The sequence below is a fragment of the Dermacentor andersoni genome, chromosome 8 (assembly GCF_023375885.2).
Source record: "Dermacentor andersoni chromosome 8, qqDerAnde1_hic_scaffold, whole genome shotgun sequence".
NCBI classification, from domain to species: Eukaryota; Metazoa; Arthropoda; class Arachnida; order Ixodida; family Ixodidae; genus Dermacentor; species Dermacentor andersoni.
Genome location: NC_092821.1, coordinates 131,718,856 through 131,737,762, shown reverse-complemented (window position 1 = coordinate 131,737,762; position 18,907 = coordinate 131,718,856).

Genomic DNA, 18,907 nt, shown 5'->3' with positions numbered 1-18,907 from the left:
TATCTATCTATCTATATATATATATATATATATATATATATATATATATATATATATATATATATATATATATATATATATATATATATATATAGTCCCTATCATCTCGTAAAAGCAGATTTCTATAACAGCATAGATCAACCTCCAGAACCCTACATAATCGTGGGTAACATTACACTCTGTGAGAAGACTCCCGTTTGACACGTGGGGTTTACTCATTGAAAATTTTCTTCTCGTCTCTGGTACATGCCTGATTAATAAGGAGCCGACCCATTGCAACGGCCAACAGAATCCGTATTCATCGATAGATCTAGCAATCCGCTTTTTTTTCATTTTCCTGTGCTGTCCTCTGTCGCACGCCACTGGAAACGTTTTGGAAGGGCGCCGGGGGCTTCCGCCAGTTGATTTGTGTACCTGCGCCCACGTTGAGTGCGCGTTGGTAGTGCGTTTCGTGGATCGCGAATCATTGTTAATGGCTTCTTCGGGACAGTCTGTCGTTCCTGGAAGCCATGTAGCACTCACCGACTACTGGGTGAGGAGGCTTGAGTGCGGTGTTGTGCAAACAGTGTGTCCGATAAACGCACGCTGAGTTTCCTTTGCTGACACAGATGCCTTGGAATTTGTTGTCGCTGATTTCTGCGCTTGGAGCTCGCTTTTTGTATTCTATTTAAATATTTAGAAATTTTGCATATTCAAGAAGTCTTCTAGAGCAGCCTACCGCGCTGGATTTATCAAAGCGGTGCACTTGTTTACATCGACATCTACAGCCGCAGATCGTTTTTAGCGTCAAATATTGTGTAAAAGATACATTGCTGATATAAAATAATCTCAAAACGTAGCAAAACATACATATCTGCGCATATGTGCCGTTTTGTTGCACCCTGAGACGAGTCCTAGTGGCCGAACCACTTAACGGCAACTGTGATCGACGTAACATAATACGAGCTGTTTGTTTATTTCCGATTCTCGCTTTTATTTAACTCCATCATACTTACAGTTTGCGCGTGCCATAATACATTATTAGGAGAACTGTGCTCGCATAAATAAAGTGCTCATTTTTACGCCATGTTGTTCTCTCGCGAAGACGCGGATACCATCACTGACACCGTTGGTATAACTGAGCGAGACGGTTGTTTATGCTGATGCATACCGTGTGCACCATCTCTTGTTTCCTGTTTGACGCAGAGGCAAACAGTGCATCTCTGAAATTGAGAAATGTGTCGGCAAAGCAACACGTACAGGCCCAACCATCTACGTAGCGAGTGAGACCGGCAGCCCGGAACGGTGACGTACAGACTGTGCTGTGCTGCCGCTTGCCGCTTCTTGTGGACGCGCCGTACGAAGTGGTGTAGTTTATTTCAAATAGCTAAGGTCAGAAATTAACTATCAAAGTAGTTTCCTTCGTCCTAACTTCTTACAGTTCAGTTCAAGTCCGCCGGTAGCGGGTGCACGAACACGACGGCGCCAGGCTTAACCTTCGCTGAACAGGATGAACATTGGCTCAAACTCCATGTGCACAGCTTGATAGGGTTGAAGCTTGCACATTTCAACTTCGTAGGCATGTTTTGACTCACTCTTAGAGCGATTAATTATACATAGAAGCGAAAACGCTGTCGCTATCGAGTTGTCGGTTCGACGGCCGATCGCGCAGGGTTGGGTCGAACGATGCTCGGCACGCTGATTTTTAAAAAAATTATGGGGTTTTACGTGCCAAAACCACTTTCTGATTATGAGACACGCCGTAGCGGGGAACTCCGGAAATTTGGACCACCGGGGGTTCTTTAACGTGCACCTAAATCTAAGTATACGGGTGTTTTCGCATTTCGCCCCCATCGAAATGCGGCCGCCGTGGCCGGGATTCGATCCCGCGACCTCGTGCTTACAGCCCAAAACCATAGCCACTGAGCAACCACGGTGGGTGGCACGCTGATTTTGTCGGTGCCGTCGACAAGAAAGCCAGCCGCAGTGCGACAACTCGGGCTCGTTGGTTGCGTCGTTGTCGGCCTTCCGATAAAATGCTTTCAGTGACGCACTGTACTGAATAGTCGGTCAATCGTTGACGTGAGCGTCTTGTCGGTCTGTATCGGCCCAGAGTTACCGCGCCTTCAACAAGTACGTGAAGTCGGGCACGCGCTGCCACCAAGAGTGGGCCGAGCCTGCAAGAACACTTCATGAGCAATGTGATGTTTTTAAGTGTCGCCCAAGTGCAACGCACGAGTTTTTCGTTCAATTTGCTAGCCACCAATGAAAGGCGCCAACTACCTGGCTAACGGTGCAGTCCGAACCACTCGGACGAAGTCCTGGCCGCTTTCTGTTGTAAAGTGGAACTGCCGTCGGCACCAGAACGACGTCGAGCTACCAGTGGAGTTTCAACGCGGTACATGGCAGAATTTTAAAGAATCGACTTACTTACCACGAGATTTTATAAACTATTTCAGAAGAGATGACGATGTAGCATATTTTACCACTTTTATCATTGATGCAGCTGAAAAGTTATCCCACAAACGAATGGTGCTTCATTTAAAAGACGTGTTCTCTGGTGGAACCAAGACTGCAGAGATGCGCGAAAGAAGCAGAATAAAGCATGGGGCATACTGCGTAGGTCGCCAAATGCGGCCAATCTAATTGAATTTAAGCACATCAAATCATAGGGTAGGCAGGTACGACGTGATGCAAAGAGAGAAAACTGGTTGAGGCTCTCCTCTCAGGTTGAGTTCATAGACACAGGAGGGGAAAGTGGGCAATGGCATAAGAAAACTAAAGGGGCAACAATCCATCCGTTGCCTCTAGCGAACGACGAAGGGAATACCTAGGAAGACCAGGCATGCCTATTTTGGCGAGCACTATGAGCGCGTGTCATGCTTAATCCACTATTTACTGTCCTTCCTGAAATACAAACAAACAAAATAACGTAAGCCATTCTATCATAAATGCTGGCAGAACGAACCGAATAACTGTCCTTTGCCGAGTTGAGAGCTGCCTTGGTTGCATGCAAGAGCTCTACACCGGGACCGGACATAGTCATGTATGACATGATTAAGAACGTACACATTGACACACAAATGACGCTACTCGCACGTTTCGACACTATTTGGACTGCCGCGGACACTGTCCATTCGCATGGAAAGAAGCCGCTGCGGTCCCTGTTTTGAAACGAGGAAAAGACCCATCGGCGGTATCAAGCTACCGTCCTATAGCGCTTGCAAGTTGTCTGAGCAAGCTGTTCGGGAAAATTATCAACGGTCATCTTCTATATTTCCTTTAATTTCAATAATATGCTTCATCATTATCAATGCGCTTTCAGAGAAGGCAGGTCTACAACCGACCATCTTGCGCGCATCGAAGCGAACATTCGAGACGAGTTCGTACATAATCAATTCTGCTGATCCGTATTTACTCGTTATGAAAAAGGCGCTTGACACAATGTGGTGTTACGGAATCCTGCGAAACCTGTCGGCAAAGGGCATCCGCAGGAACATGCTGAACGAAATAGAAAGCTACTTGGTCGTTTGTACTCTTCGCGTCAAAATCGGCAATGTGCTGTCCCGTCCCGTTACGCAAGGAACTGGTGTACCCAAGAGAGGCGTGTTGAGCTGAGAGCTTTTCATCGTTAAGATGAACACGTTCCCGGGTTCACTAACACCAGCCATTTTGTTTTATTCCGTCTACGTCGACATTGTACAAATAGAATTCACATCCTATAGCCTTACAGTGTGGTTATACAGCATGGCTTGAACAAGTTGTCTAAGGGAGCAGACGAAAATGGGTTCAAAGTTAACCCCCAGAAAGCTTATTGTGTTCTTTTCACAAGAAAGAGAGGGCTTGTCCCAAAACCCGATCTTCAAATGTATGGACAGTATATACCTGAAACTACTAAGCATAATATCTTAGGCATTGTACTTAATTGCAAACTAACATTTGTTCCGCACACAAAGCACCTCAAGGTCCAATGCTCAAAGACAATGAATCTACTGAAAATTCTGGCGCGCACAACATGGTTCAATGACACGAAGTTCCTAATTGACGTGTTCAAAAGCCTCGTATGTCCGCGCTTGGACTATGGTGCCCTAGTTTACCAGTCTGCTACATCGAATGACCTAAAAATGCTCCATCTTGTGCACCATCTAGGCATCAGATTGGTCACAGGAGCCTTCAGAACAAACCCTGCGCAAATTCTCTATGTAGAATCCAATGAGTGGTCACTCCAACTGCAAAGGTCGTATACTAGTTTCACACACTTTTGAAAGTGCACTCCTACCTTGATCATACTTCTCACTCACGTGTGAACGATTCGACATGTGCCACACTTTTTTCATAATCGACCTGCAGCAAGAGAGCCTTTCTCGTTGCGTGTGAGGGACCTCAACAAAGAAGTGGGTGTACCACTCCTTGAGCATCATCTCATGCCTCAAGCAAAGCTGTTATCGTTGTGGCAGTGGCGGCACATAAAATGTGACACATCATTTATTGAGATCACTAAGCATGCCCCAAAGGCACATATTAAGATGCACTTTCTAGAACTTCAGGCGAAATACTCATGCCAAGAGCATTACACTGACACATCAAGATCACATGCCGGCGTGACTTACGCAGCACTAGGTCCATCCTTCTCAGAGTCTGATGTTCTGAATCCGGAAACAAGTATCTCTACGGCTGATGCCTATACACTATTTTCGGCTGTAAAGCACATTAAGCAAATAAAAATACAAAAGGCAGTTATATTTACAGACCCGCTAAGCGTTGTCAAAGCTTTATTGTCTCTGTGGAAGCATAAAATTCCTGCAATAAATTGCCTATTTTCATTTCTGTGCATTATGTATGCTTCTAACTAGCATGTATATTTATGTTCGGTATCTGGCCATAAAGGCGTTGCGGCTAATATGCTTGCAGAAGAAATTCCTAGCTCCATAAAAACGAAATATTGTAACTATCCTGGCGACAAACTTTTACGCCATTTCGGGGAAAAAACTCAGAAATGGTTGGCAATTCCTTCTGGTAGAAAGAAACCTTGAATATGCTCCATGCAATCCAGTTGCATTTAGGTAATTGGCTGCCGATAGCACAAGCGCGACGAACTGATGTCCTGTTTTGACGGACAGACGGACGGACAGTGCGCTAAGTATATGTCAGAATGCTAATTGAAATAATAACAACAACAATTTTCGTGAAACCTAACCGCCACTCTATTTGAACGAAAAGGAGTGGTAAGCATTGTCAACTACACTCATTGTCATATATAAGCTATTTGCCACAACAAATTAGCCTGGAGAAGTTAACATGCAACGGAGACCATCATGTTCGAAACCAGAGGGACAATGTTTTCTGAAGCCCACGTGGCAGTCCATCCTTATACCGTCGGTGTTCTGATGCTGGTTGCATCACTATACCGATGGACTACGCAGATCACTAGTACCAGGTATCTCTCACGTGATCTATGAAAATCCAGTGTCACATCACGGACTCTTAGAGCGCGCGCGCTGTTCGTATGGTCGCTACGGTAGCTATACGTGATTTATTGCAGTCCCGTAGCACCCACGTGTATTCGATAGTCTGCAGTCTAAGTGTCCATGGTGTCTGGTCTTCTGTTCTTTGTGCCTTATTTGCGCTACAGTAATCTACACATGCTGAGAAGTGTTGTGCTCAGTGCTCACTCTTGAAAAAGCCCGGAAGCCATTACGGCATTGCCTGCAAATGTGAGCTAGTAAATGGCTTGCAAAGCTCCGTGAAACTTTTTCCTTGAGTCCATTGCGCATCTTCCCGGGCTCTTTGCAGCCTCTCTTCAGTAGAAAGAGAATACAACGTGACGAGGAAAGAGAAATGCCGCGGGGACCTTGTGGACAGCCACAATCTTGTTTCGTCGCGACTGACTTTATCTTTATAAGGCATGGTGCGCGACACCACCGCAACACGCACAAACGGCTCAGGAGATTGACAAGATAACTGTGCACTGTTATTCACCGCAACTGGGCTTTTTCCGGGCATCCGTAATGCTGCGTGTAGTAACATATACACGCATACATACAACATCTATGGTGTTTCTTTAGCTGCACCAAATTTGAAAAAATTGCCTGTGTCAGACGGGACAATTCTAAGTCTTCATATAGATGACTCGTGGAGGCGGTTATTACTTAATAATAATAATATTAATAATATCCTTTATTTCACTCATGAAGCGAGCGAGTGCGGGAAAAAAAAAGCTGACAAGTGAGCTTGACTATTTCCCCGCTCCCTGGAGTACAAAATACAAGAAACAGAACATTTTTGGTATAGCAATATAAAAACCACAAACAAATAGTAATGTACCAATAACTTGTCCGCAACAGTGGGAAAAACTGACTCTAGAAATAAAACGTTTTTAAACTGCGTGAAACACCAATGTGAAAGGAAACATACAAACATGAAAGAAGTGCAAGTAAGAAATGCTACATAATGAAGGAAATTGCAAAAGAAGAATGGTACACGTTTTGTAGTATGAACAGCACATTGTTACTTTGCTGTGTGTATAGCGCACATGCGCAGAGATGAAAAAACCATATGAAATTCTGTCATGAGAAAGGAGTTTTGCCACAGAAAAACAATTTCAGTTCCTGCTTGGACGCTATTTTGGGAGTGAATCCGTTGTTATGGCAGAAATTTAACAAATGCGGTAGCGTTCTGTTTACCATTTGTTGTCCGTATCCGGTTCTGCACGCTTTGATTAGTCATGGCTGTGTGCTTCAACTCTCATAAGATGTGGCCCTTTTAGAAAGCGATGCCAACCGTAGTAGAAAATAGCTGTTATTTTTTTATTTCTACGAGAAATCAAAATGTTTAATAGAAGAAATAACATAATTACACTAATTAACTGTTTATTTCATTATTTTATAGCACACATTTTAATCTAGCGATTGTAATTAGTTAGTTCGAAAGGCGTATCCACCTGAAGTGAATTCTCTCGACTGTACCAGTGTCGAGATATTAATTTTTAAGGTGTCCGAAGAAATGCATTGCGTTGCAGTTACTCTTCTTAAAAATAAAATGCTGTTTTAAGCACTCAAGCATAAAAGTAACTGGAACACCAATGCATTTCGTCGGACACTTTGAAAATTAACATCTCGAAACTGGTGCCGTCCAGAGAGAATTCGTTTTGATACGCCTTACGAATTGATTATATAGCTACAATTCGCAGGTCAAAATATGTGTCATAATATAATTAATTGAACAATTAATGAGCATAATTTAGATCAAGGGTTAGAACTTTGCTATCTGCCACAGGCAACTTTTAAAATCTCGGTGCAGCTAAAAAGAAAAAAAAAAGGACACCCTACATATTTGCCGCCGACCTCCGTGACGGTACACGTCCTGCGTTGGCAGCTGTCGGAGATAGTTCACTGTTGCGTGGAGTCCCCTCGAGAGAGATAATTCGTAGTGTTCTTAACATTTTTAGGTAGGCGTCCTTTATCAGTGTAGGAAATTCTTGGATCCTGGTAACGCCCGCACAAACAAAGCTTCGCTGCCAAAGCTGTGCAAATATTTTTTTCCTGTAGATTTACCTGATTAATTCTTGCTGACCAGTAATTTATGCCTGTTTTTCTGTCATTTCTCCGCGTTCTTATGGCTATATAGCCCGCGCAGGTCTTATACTTTATTACTGATGTTCTTGGTTTGTTTCTTTCATGGTCCCGAAATTACTTCGATGGTTTTTTTGCTGTCCGTTTTGCAGGCAGGCGGAGAAGCTGAACTGCTGTTTTCTAACATCACTAGCCCTTACCATTTCAGTGTGGTCTTCGCCTAGTTAACATTTTGCTTTAGCCGCGACCCTTCCAGTGGCCTAACTTTCTGGCCATCACAGCTAATAAAGTGAGAAGAGAAAGCACGAAGTTTCAGGGGAGCGTCAGGGAGCGTCCTGCCCGCTTGCTTAGCCAATCAGCGTCGGGCTCGACAAGATATCCACAGAAAGGAGCCACCCGAAGGGGCGCACTCTCGGACGACCACTTTCGGCGGTATCAATTTCGGTGCCCTCTTATTTACTGGTCGAGCGAAACCGGATGAGCTGATTGGTTCGTTGAGCACTGCGCCACGCGAAGGCGATAGTATCGCAGAACAACAGTTTAACTCTACAATTTGCAAAGCATGAGAGTGTTGCCTGAAAGTTTTCAGAAATCTACGCGTCACATAGATGTCAAATATATTAAATAAACACTCTGCGTGAAGGGGGTGTTTTCGACTGGCCATCGCAGCATTGCTTACGAAAAAAAAACTTGGTTTTTAACGTCTGAGGCTATGAGCGATGCAGGTTCTCTAAATTATTTCAGTCATTTGGAAAACCTGCACCGAAGGTATGGTAACCGGGTGTTTTCTTGCACTCTGGCCCCATTGTAATGCAGCCGCATAGTGAATCCACAGTCTTACGCTCAGCAGCATGGGTCTGGTTGTCCCGCCGATCTCTGCCTTGAGTAACATGCTCTCAAGCGCCGTTGACAAGATGTTGCTTTTACGTACGTAAAACAAGATTTGTTATTGTGGCTATTGAGGGGCCGGATTCAGCCGTGTTTGAGGGAGGGATTAGAGCTATGTTGTTTATCGACAGAGGTAGCTGCAGACAATAAAGCGTGCGAGGTTCACAATTTTCGACAATTCAGAGGGGAGCACGTCGTTACAACAAGTTGCGATGCAGGTGTCCCATAGACATACACAAGACGTATTTGTGCCTTTAAAGATGCCAGAAAGTTTCGCCTCACCCGCGTTATGTCATGTCCGGGTATATTAGAACCCTCACGTATTTCGAGCACGGTCCAAGCATTTGAAACTCAACGCCATACCTTGCAATCGCAGTCAGTGCTTCACCTTTCGGGCGCAACTGCCATTTTATTTCCTAAGCAGAAAAAAGGTGCAGGAGAAATTCGTACGTTTTAATTGAAATGTAGCAATAAAAAGGAAAACGGAAGTGAAAGTGTACGAAGCAACAACTTGACGCAGACGGGAGCCACATTCTTTCCACATTTATAAAAGAAATTAGACCCTGAAGGTTTACTTGCTAAAACCACGATCTGAATATGAGGTACGCCGGAATAATTTTGACCATGCTGGTTAACGCGCACCTAAATCTGAGTACGTGAGCGTTTTCTTTTTGTGTGAATTTCGAATTATCCAAGTGCGGCCGCCGCGGGCGACATCGAACACGCAACCTCGAGCAAAACGCCGTACCCACTGTAAGCTACCGCGGTGAGTTATTCCTGTACATTATACGCTTTCTAAATAAAACATCAAAATTAATTTCATCTGTGCTTTCTCCCGCTTCATTTCAGTTTTCTTCTGCGGTGAAATGGATACCTATATAGCGGTGCTTCTTGAGCATCGTAAGCCATTCTATCCCCCTATTGAGGTTGGTCGATGTAGGCACATCTTGACAAACAATACGCTATCGGGTACATCGCCGTTACACGCGCCATTACATTTTGCAACCTCTGATGAAAGAACAGCGCGCACGAGATAACCAGATAATGAACGAGTGTTTTCCGGCGAAGACTGCGCCAAGTATAGGTGTAAATTCATTTCACCCTGTTGCTTTTCCGTGTTTTCCGGCGGCCACTTTTGCGAGCATTCTGAAAAGGAATCCGTGTGGCTATATATCTACTGTCCCTGCTGCGTGGCGATGTGATCTCGCGCACGTGTACTTTAATCAGGACGCGACAATGGGTACGTTGAACTCATTGCAGCTTGCCCGACCCTATGTTTGCTCGCCTTTCCCGTGAAAACAGGTACAGTTATTCAGTTTCAAATGCGCCTGCTGCGTGGTGTAGAATCATATATATATATATATATATATATATATATATATATATATATATCGATACAAGGCAGAAACATATTTAAACAAGGCGCGCAGGTTCGTGCGCCCCCTCAAGAGGACAACGGCGTATTGGAGGAAAAGACGACGAAATAATATATATATATATATATATATCGATACAAGGCAGAAACATATTTAAACAAGGCGCGCAGGTTCGTGCGCCCCCTCAAGAGGACAACGGCGTATTGGAGGAAAAGACGACGAAATAATGGCACGTGTTTTCGCCGCACGCACTCGCATCGTAGGTGGCCGTTGCCGGCGTCTACAAGAAGAAGAAGAGGTGAAGCGACGCTCTAGAGAGACGAAGAAGGCATTCCTGATCTCCTGTTTAGAACGCGGCACTGCTTTTTATTTAACCCCAGGGCACAAGTTAGCCCACAATAAATAGTTGTCTGGACTTCCTTAACAGTTCGTTACAATATATATGTAGCTCGATCATATTCACTTGAGTGCGGAAATAATTTTGTTTAATTATAGCTCGCTGCACTATTAAGATCAGTTTTGCGTAATTAATGCTGATAGTAATAATGTTTATAGAGCACTTATTCATACATTCGGTAACTTCTGCGCCACTTAAGCACTGTTTCACTTGTATATGGGATACTGGTAGTGATTGCCCTCATGCACCTTAACGTCTACACAAACACTTCGAACACAGTTAACACAACTTATATCTGCTGGCGACGTTCTGGTAGATATTAACAAATTAAAGAACACAACTTGGAATGTCAACAGTTTGAGCCATTATACATTCAGTTTCATAACCTGAGCTGCAACTGAAAGTGTTTCAAAACACACACAGGATTCCTGAAGTGAACTTTTCTAATTGAACAACCTGTCAAATTTAGTAAAACACAATTCTTTAATAAGCTTCTTCCTTAGCTTGTACAAGAACACCATTTTAGAACCTGACTTCTATATTGGTAACTACACAAATATCGCATACATGTGGAAGTTCCCATGTGAAACAGTTACTGCAAGTTTTTGAACAATTGCTAACTTTTTTCTTCTTGACCCTTTTCTTGCTCAGGGAACCAATATTAACGTTTTCATTTGTTAGAAAGTTCAACAATGGACGGAACACACTATTGTCGGCATTTCCTTTCACACCTTGTGTATATTAGGGGTACATTGTACCGCTCGTTAAGCTTTAAGCGAAGCTAATTGCGACGCAATAACAAAAGACACAGAAACATGTTACTGCGGACTGGCGAGATCTTTTTTTTTTCTTTTCCTTGATGCGCTGAAAACAAGTGTATTTTGACATGTGGCTTGCATTATAAATGAGCGCGCGATCACGTGACAACCGCTGACGTCATCCGAACTGAACTCTGCGTGCCGGTGCCTTATAGACCACGTGGCTAGCTAACAATGCAGAGTGCTTTCTGAGCATTTTTTTTTTTTGCAGGTAGGAACGTTCGGCAGGCATTGCGTATGTGACGATCACACCTTTACAAGTGCTACATTCTAGGATCCAAATGCACTCGAATGAATTTATTCGGACCATGCAGCACCAACAGCCGAGACTGTACAGTATTAAGGCAGTGCTTTCTTTGTGAAACCTCTCGGACTTTTGCTTAGCGTGGCAGCTGCTGGCTACTACTGCTCTCTTGCCAAATGGCTGACACACGAACCAGCACTCATGTAACGAATCCGCTTATATATAGCCCCCTGCACTGTATCCCTACGAATGTCCCTCTATCCTAGGTCTACCGAACTATACACAATAAAGCGGCAAATGATGCCTAAATATCCACAGTGCACCAAATACGCGCATTTAATGTTCAGAATTACTTCATTAAAGCGAAACTTTCTATTCATTCTATCCTAGGAATTGGCGCGTCTGTTTGATCAGTTCCTCACCGAGCAAAGTGGGCCGATCCCGGAGGCAATGTAATCTGCGGTCGCGCGGGTCGCATGGCGGGGGTCTCGGTGTCCTGCAATCTTGCCGAGCAGGCGCATGGCCGATATGCTGCAAAACGCTGCGCTGAAAATGAACATTTAAACGCCTCACTTTAATTAACCGCTTCGCGCAAGCTTCGTTTCACGTTGATTTTGACATGTGCGATGAAGTTTACAAGTGTGGTTGTTTGGGCTGTAGTTGGTTACACAGCGTTCGTCCTTGTTGTCGCGTTCGTGTCCGAGTCTTCCAACGCTATGACCCCCCATTAATGTGCGATGAATTTGCGTAATTTTCTTTAGGCAAGAGGGAAGGGGTTGGCCTTATGGCTATGACACCTCTTCTACGTGCCCCAAGCACCCTGTGACGCTTTATTCTCAAGAGCCCTAACTAAAGACCGGGACAAGTATGCACAAAAAGCTCTTAAATCGCTATAACTGTTCGTAAGAGAAAATGCTAGCCAATCCTGATGCTGGACATACTATTAGCAAACGCCGCTGGCCAATAGAACGCTTGCGAATGAAAAACTTTGCGAATTGAAACCGAGTGGTGCTTGAATAAATTTGAGGGTACTGCACGTCCATCGAAACGTACATACATGGTGAACAGGTACGCAAGTACACTAAGATCGACAACTATACACTTTGAAAGACAGGAGTTTACAGAAAGATGTAGACTTGAAGTGATCAACAATGGGTCGAAGAAAGGACGGCTTAGGCCAACGTTCTGACAAGGGGACTTGTTTACGTCATGCCTTAAAGAAGGCAGGTCCTCTTGTGGAAACGCTGCAGCTCCAGAGACGACCTTTAATCAACCACAGTTGATCAAGTACACTTTGCGTTCTTTTGTTTTTAGGGGGGGGGGGGGGGGGTTATCGTTTCATTGGACACCTTGCGAATGTAGTTTTGAATGGAGAAACGTTCGTCTTGCTTGAGTGTGCATATACATTTGAGCGCGTTGTACGTCGTTTCATCTTTCGCGCGGTCCCCTAAATCTGATGACAAACATGCCAGACCTGACGTCAGACTCTACTTCGTACTAAAGACGCTTACTGACGTGATTTCCAGTTCAGGAGCTTGTCAGAATGCCACTGGATAAATCTGGTCATGGAGCACAATGCGTTGGCGGGCTAGTTGGTGCGAATCCATAATTACTTTGGCGCAAAACGACGGACACAAGAAAGACAACAGGACGAGGCGCTCCGAAGCACCTCCCAATCTCTTAGATATTCTACTGGTAACTCAGTGACCACACAGTCGCTCCAATGATACGCCTGTGTGCGATCGGAAGTTACCCTTAGACGCGTGTATAGCAGGTTGTCTGTTGCACTCCTAGAGCAACGAAGCTCTGTAGAAACGAGGAAGCCATCTGCTGTCACGCTTTGTAGCATCCGCAGAGTTCCCTAAAAAAAATGCTCGAGGAAACTCTGGCGCAGCAATCGTTGAACTGTCATGAGTAGGGCGGTTAGTACGCACATAAATATGTCTAACATTCGTACTTGCGGCTTTAGACGCTCTTGGGCCGTTATTTAGTTCACTTTACGTTTCCAAATTTCCAAGCAATCGCAGCTTTCTAAACACAGCAAGACAATAAGTATCTGCACGCATGCGTTATTAGTACCAATTATTGCATTTATAAAGCAAAACGTTGTTCAACATGACTGATTCCCAAAGTCACAAAACCCTTTGAAACTCGTATAAGGATGAAGTTTAGGGAAATCCACTTACTGAACATTATTCTCCATGTTGGTTCAATCGCCATGCGTGCATCTGCCACCGACACTAGCGCCAGACTTCCCTCTAGTGATTTTTTTCTAGGAAACTCTATGGTAGCATCACACCGGCTGGAGTTTCGTACGAGCACCGTCACATATAAAGGTTATGGCATAATACCAGGTATAAGTGCACTTGATAAGGTATGTACAAAGGGTCCACGGTTAAAGGGAACACTTGAATGCAGAGCATGTCCGAAAAGAGTACAATCACATAGATTTGCAGCTCACTCACTCATCCGCAATCACTCATCCTGTAGCTGAGCGATTGCGGACGTCAGGTCCGATATTCCGACTCGGGCGAAAGCGGCGGTGAGAAAGAAGCTTCTAGGTATCACGATATGTCTCTGAAAATAGAAACTAAGGAATTCTGTCCGTGGATGAGGAGCAGTCCGAAGAAAAACCCGGTGCTCAAAGGGTTTATTACGTACGTACTCACTCACCCGATCTTTCACTCCCCTACTTACGCACGTACTGACTCACCCACTCGTTCACTTATTTGACGAAAAACCACTAGGTAGTTATTTAAGACTTAATGTGAAACTACGAGGAAAAACTAATAAATGTATACTGATAAAATCTTTTTCAAAGCTTTTGTCGTTTATTTAGCGCGATAGGTTTATTATTAGAAAAGAAAATGCTGGACAGTGTCATTTAAATTTTATTGCCAGAACCGCAGTGCCCATACAGGAGTGCGACGTCACGGATTTCAATTTGTTATCTGGTATTTGGGTCGTAGTGGTCGATTAAAGTCCGTGAAGCTCCTTAACTTCAGTGTTTAACTTTATTTTAGAATACAATGCATTCCATGTCTACCGATAACAATTTAACTAGGCCTGAACAGACGCTATCCAAGTTTATGACTTCACGGTGTTGTGGTGTGCAAACCTCAAGGCAGGGTCGCCCCTCCCCCGCCTCCACCATTCGTTTTTGCGTCTTTCCTGGGTTACCAAGCTCTTTCTCAGGGTAAAAATGATTTTTTTTGTTGTAGAAGGGTAAGTTACTTTAAGCATTGGGCTTTCGAAGCTGCATATTCTATGTACTACTAAAATTGAGATTTAACTTTTGAGCCAATTTCATTCAACATTCTGCAGGCTTCGTTCACATACCTGTACCTAGCCTCTGTATATACAGAACGCATGCATAAAAATAATGGCAACGTAAATAAATGGAGCGGGAACGCGAGTCTATCGTCAAATTCCATTTGTGGTTTATGATAAGCAATCTAAAATGGATCAGAAGTCACTGCCAAGGAATCCAGCCAAAGCAATACGGAATTAATCATAGGAATTAACGGAAAGATTAACAAAAGGGATTTCGAATCCAACTAAAGTAAGCGGGGGGTGTGATAGAAGAAACTCACTCACTCACTCACTCACTCACTCACTCGCTCACTCACTCACTCACTCACTCACTCACTCACTCACTCACTCACTCACTCACTCACTCACTCACTCACTCACTCACTCACTCACTCACTCACTCACTCACTCACTCACTCACTCACTCACTCACTCACTCACTCACTCACTCACTCACTCACTCACTCTTAAACTTGACCCGATTTGCGGGACTTCAACTCACTTGAACCACACAGAGAAGGTGAATGCGCGGAATCCAAAAAAAAAAAAAAAGAAATGAATTGCAAGAAGCAGGGCAGAAAAAACGCAAAAACGGGACAGCTCTAGGATTTGCCTGCGGCCGCGGATCAGAGTCAAACAGGAATTATCCTGCACTGGCGCCGAAGTGGAAGGCGGCCGTCATAACTTGCTATGGTCGCTCGGACGGAAAAAAACTCAGGCTGTTTACCACGCGTCAACCGCGTGAGAATTTATGGCTCGCGACTGAAAAGCCCACATAGTCGTAAGAGGGCATCCTTTACGCGCATTGCGCATGCGTGGAGTCCATACAGAGGACGAACTCCAGAAAGGCGTCAAGACAGACAACAAAGGGGAGAAACAAACGTGTTATCTTAAGCTTTCGGGCAAGAAGGGTCTTATCTGGGAAATTGTGGCAGATAGGGTGGTTTTACCTGCCGATGCGTCACAGTAATAAAACCGTGCTGTCTGTTGCCAGTTAGGGCTCACGTCAGCTTATCGTGGCTCTAATTCCCTGTGCTCGGCTAAAACGCCCGCGAAGTCCATTCTAGATCGACTCAGGCTGCTGGTCGGCGAATTGCCTGTACGCTGGTCACTCAAAACATACTGCATCACAAGAGACAAACTTATATTTCGATATATGTCTCCTGAAACATCTGCGCGCAACCTCTGCTTTTTTTTTTTTTTCAACCAGCTATATATGTATACTATATACGACTTTCTAAACGAACAGTGAACCTAAATCAATGTTAGGCTTTCGCTGCTTCTGCAGCACTGTTTTATCTCAGCACAAAAGGCGTAACAGAAACAGGAGTACTTGCGATCGGCGCTTATCTTTCAGCGCGGTGAGAATCCCATATATTTTCACGACTGTTTTCACCTCTGACGTGGAGCATTTCTTCCACGAGTGCCAGGCTTACGTCAGAGACGCGCAGACCGCAGCCCGTGTCTTAGATAATGCATGTGCTACCACGATAATGGAACTCTCTTGCGACCGGTGATTATTTTTATTACAAAGCACGTGCGTTTGAGTTGAAAGTCGCGCTCTCCGTCACGCTGGTCAGAGAATGAGATAATAAAATTTGCTGGCAACATGTGGAGTATAGTCTGACGCAGAGGGCAGGCGCACATTATTACGTTGATTGATGTTACTTTTCTCTATTACCGTCGACGTAATAGCGTCATCGATAATGATAATGACGATTTAAGAATAAAGCGCTTTTCTCTCGGTCTCTAATCTGTATGTCATTATTATTGCTATGTCCCGTTTCACGCCAGCGCATCGCATATCCCCACGCATTGACCACCAACTCAAAGTCGAACCCATCTTCGCTCGCAGTGACCTCTTCTTTCATTCGCCTCTCGTCCTCGCCATCCGTCAATGGAATCTTCTGCCTGGCACCATTGCATCTGTCATTGACTGCGAAGCGTTTGTAACCAACCTGAAACGTCACCTTGAGCTGTAACCTTCATCCTTCCCTTTCCCCCATATTTATATATGTGTGTATATATAACGCTACTCTCTGTAAGTGCTTGTTGCTATCTGTCTTTATATTTTGAGTTCTTCTTTTCAACATGCTGTTAAAGACCAGCGATTTCTGTACACGTCGTAGTGCTGCGTTGCTTTGTGCTTACCGTTATCCGCCCCCTATGTAATACCTGCCCGGGCCTTTAGGGTAATTGAATAACATAATAATAATAATAATAATAATAATAATAATAATAATAATAATAATAATAATAATAATAATAATAATAATTCGATTTCAATACATATGTACACCTGACACGTAAGGAAAAGTGAGGAGCAGGCTGGACAATCAACAATTGGACAATCAATCTCGTTGCTTTGTAATTTACTAAGGGCAGCGCGGGAGTCCGTAAAGATTGCAAACTTCGATGCGACAAACTCCTCTTGCACGATGTATTTCAGTGCAACTTTAATCGCTGCTAGCTGCTCAGTTGTTGACGAAACTGGATGAGGTATGTGAAATATCAGTTGTACTTGAGTCGAAGGGCAGAAAAATGTTGCGGAGGTGTCTTGACTGTGGCTGTGTACCGATTTATCTGTAAATACTTGAAGATAATATGGAACTCTTTTGGACATGTGAGACAGCTAGAGCCAATTGGAATTTTGCCGAAACAGGCATATCGGACTTTTTGTGTGTGCCAGGGATTGTGAGACGAATGGGAAATACGTGTTTGGTGATATCTTTTGGGGGCGGAAGCGCAACTGAAGCAGCCTGTCATTACTGCGAGCAGTGTTCGTAAACAATGCCACCATTTCGAGGAGCAATAGACCATTCGATGAGCGGTGCACCTAGCGCTCAATATGATATAGAGTTGTCTGGTCTGCTTTCAGCCTCAGGGGCAACCGATGAGCTTCAGCGATTAATGCAACAGATTGCGCCTTACGAGGTAACCCTAGCATTAGTTGCAGGGCAACGCGATGATCTCGTTCCAGTTGGGCCATGAAAGTATAGGGGGCACATTCAGGACTGGTAACGCATACATCATGCCTAAGAGTACAGACAACTGGTACACTTGCAGAGCCGTTGTTTGGTTGCATTCGGTACCTCTAGCGGCCAAGGTGGCCACACACTTGAGGGATTTCGATTTGCACGGTACAGATTTAACGGCAGGACGCCAAGAGATGTGATCATCCCCAATTGAGTCCAAATAAGGGTGTTGTTGCACCCAGCTTATCGGCGTCTCGTTAGGGCACAGTCGGCTCATTGTTCGACGAGCGCGTTGTTTAGGATGATATGCTGTTGCAGCATATCATCCAAATCATTATACCATTAATCATTATATCATTAAGCAGCATATCATTAAAAGGTGATATCTGCAGGCCAACTTCACCCAAGTACTCCGAAGTCGTGTTCAGAGCGCTTTGCAAGCTTGTACGAAGTCGCCGACCAAGGGGCGAAGGGCCGCTTATCCACAGGGCAATATCGTCTGCATAGATAGCTGTATACCCACAGGAAAGTCGCTGTCTCGAGGCAAGCGACTTGGAAGCGCGGCGAGTACGGTGTTAAACAGAAGCGGCGATGAAACGTTACAATGGGGGATACCGTACTGTACATGGCGGGATCCACTTGTAACTCCTTCGACACGCACATTCATCCGGAACTCCGATCGAAAATTGTGCACAAAGTGAAGCAGACGACGCAGAATTCCCGCGGTTGCAAGTGCGAAAATAATCGTCTTATGAGGAACCGAGTCGAAAGCTTGCTGTATGTCTAGGAAGAGCATGTAGGCGGAATGTTTGTTTCCTTCAGCAAACTTAAGCGCTGAGACAAGGTCTGATATGCTGTCCAGAGCTGAACGGTGGCAACGAAAACCACTCATGACATAAGGGAAAAAATTCAGCTTCTCTAGCATAACATCTAGGCGAAACAGGATTAATCGCTCCATTAACTTGATGATATTAGAAGTTAAGAGGTCAAGGCTGGTAGCACTTGAGGTGGCTTTCAGGGCGCCCAGACCTTAAAATCGGTATTATCACTGACGATTTGCATTCAGCAAGAATTACCCAGGTTCTACACAGTTAGTCCTCCAGTATACAACCATGAAAGCTCTTATCCATCTTCCGAAATGCTTGGTACGTCACACCGTCTTCACCTGTGGCAGTGGGGCGCTTGGAGACGCGGAGCGCATGTCGCAGCACCTCAAGAGTGAAGCCTGCCGAATGGATCTCGCAGGCTGGACCATGTATGAAGCACTTATGGTGCTCTGACTTGTCAAAGAAGGAAGCCCGCCATCTGTGGTGTCACTGGACATAGCAGAGACGAAAAAGTCGGCAA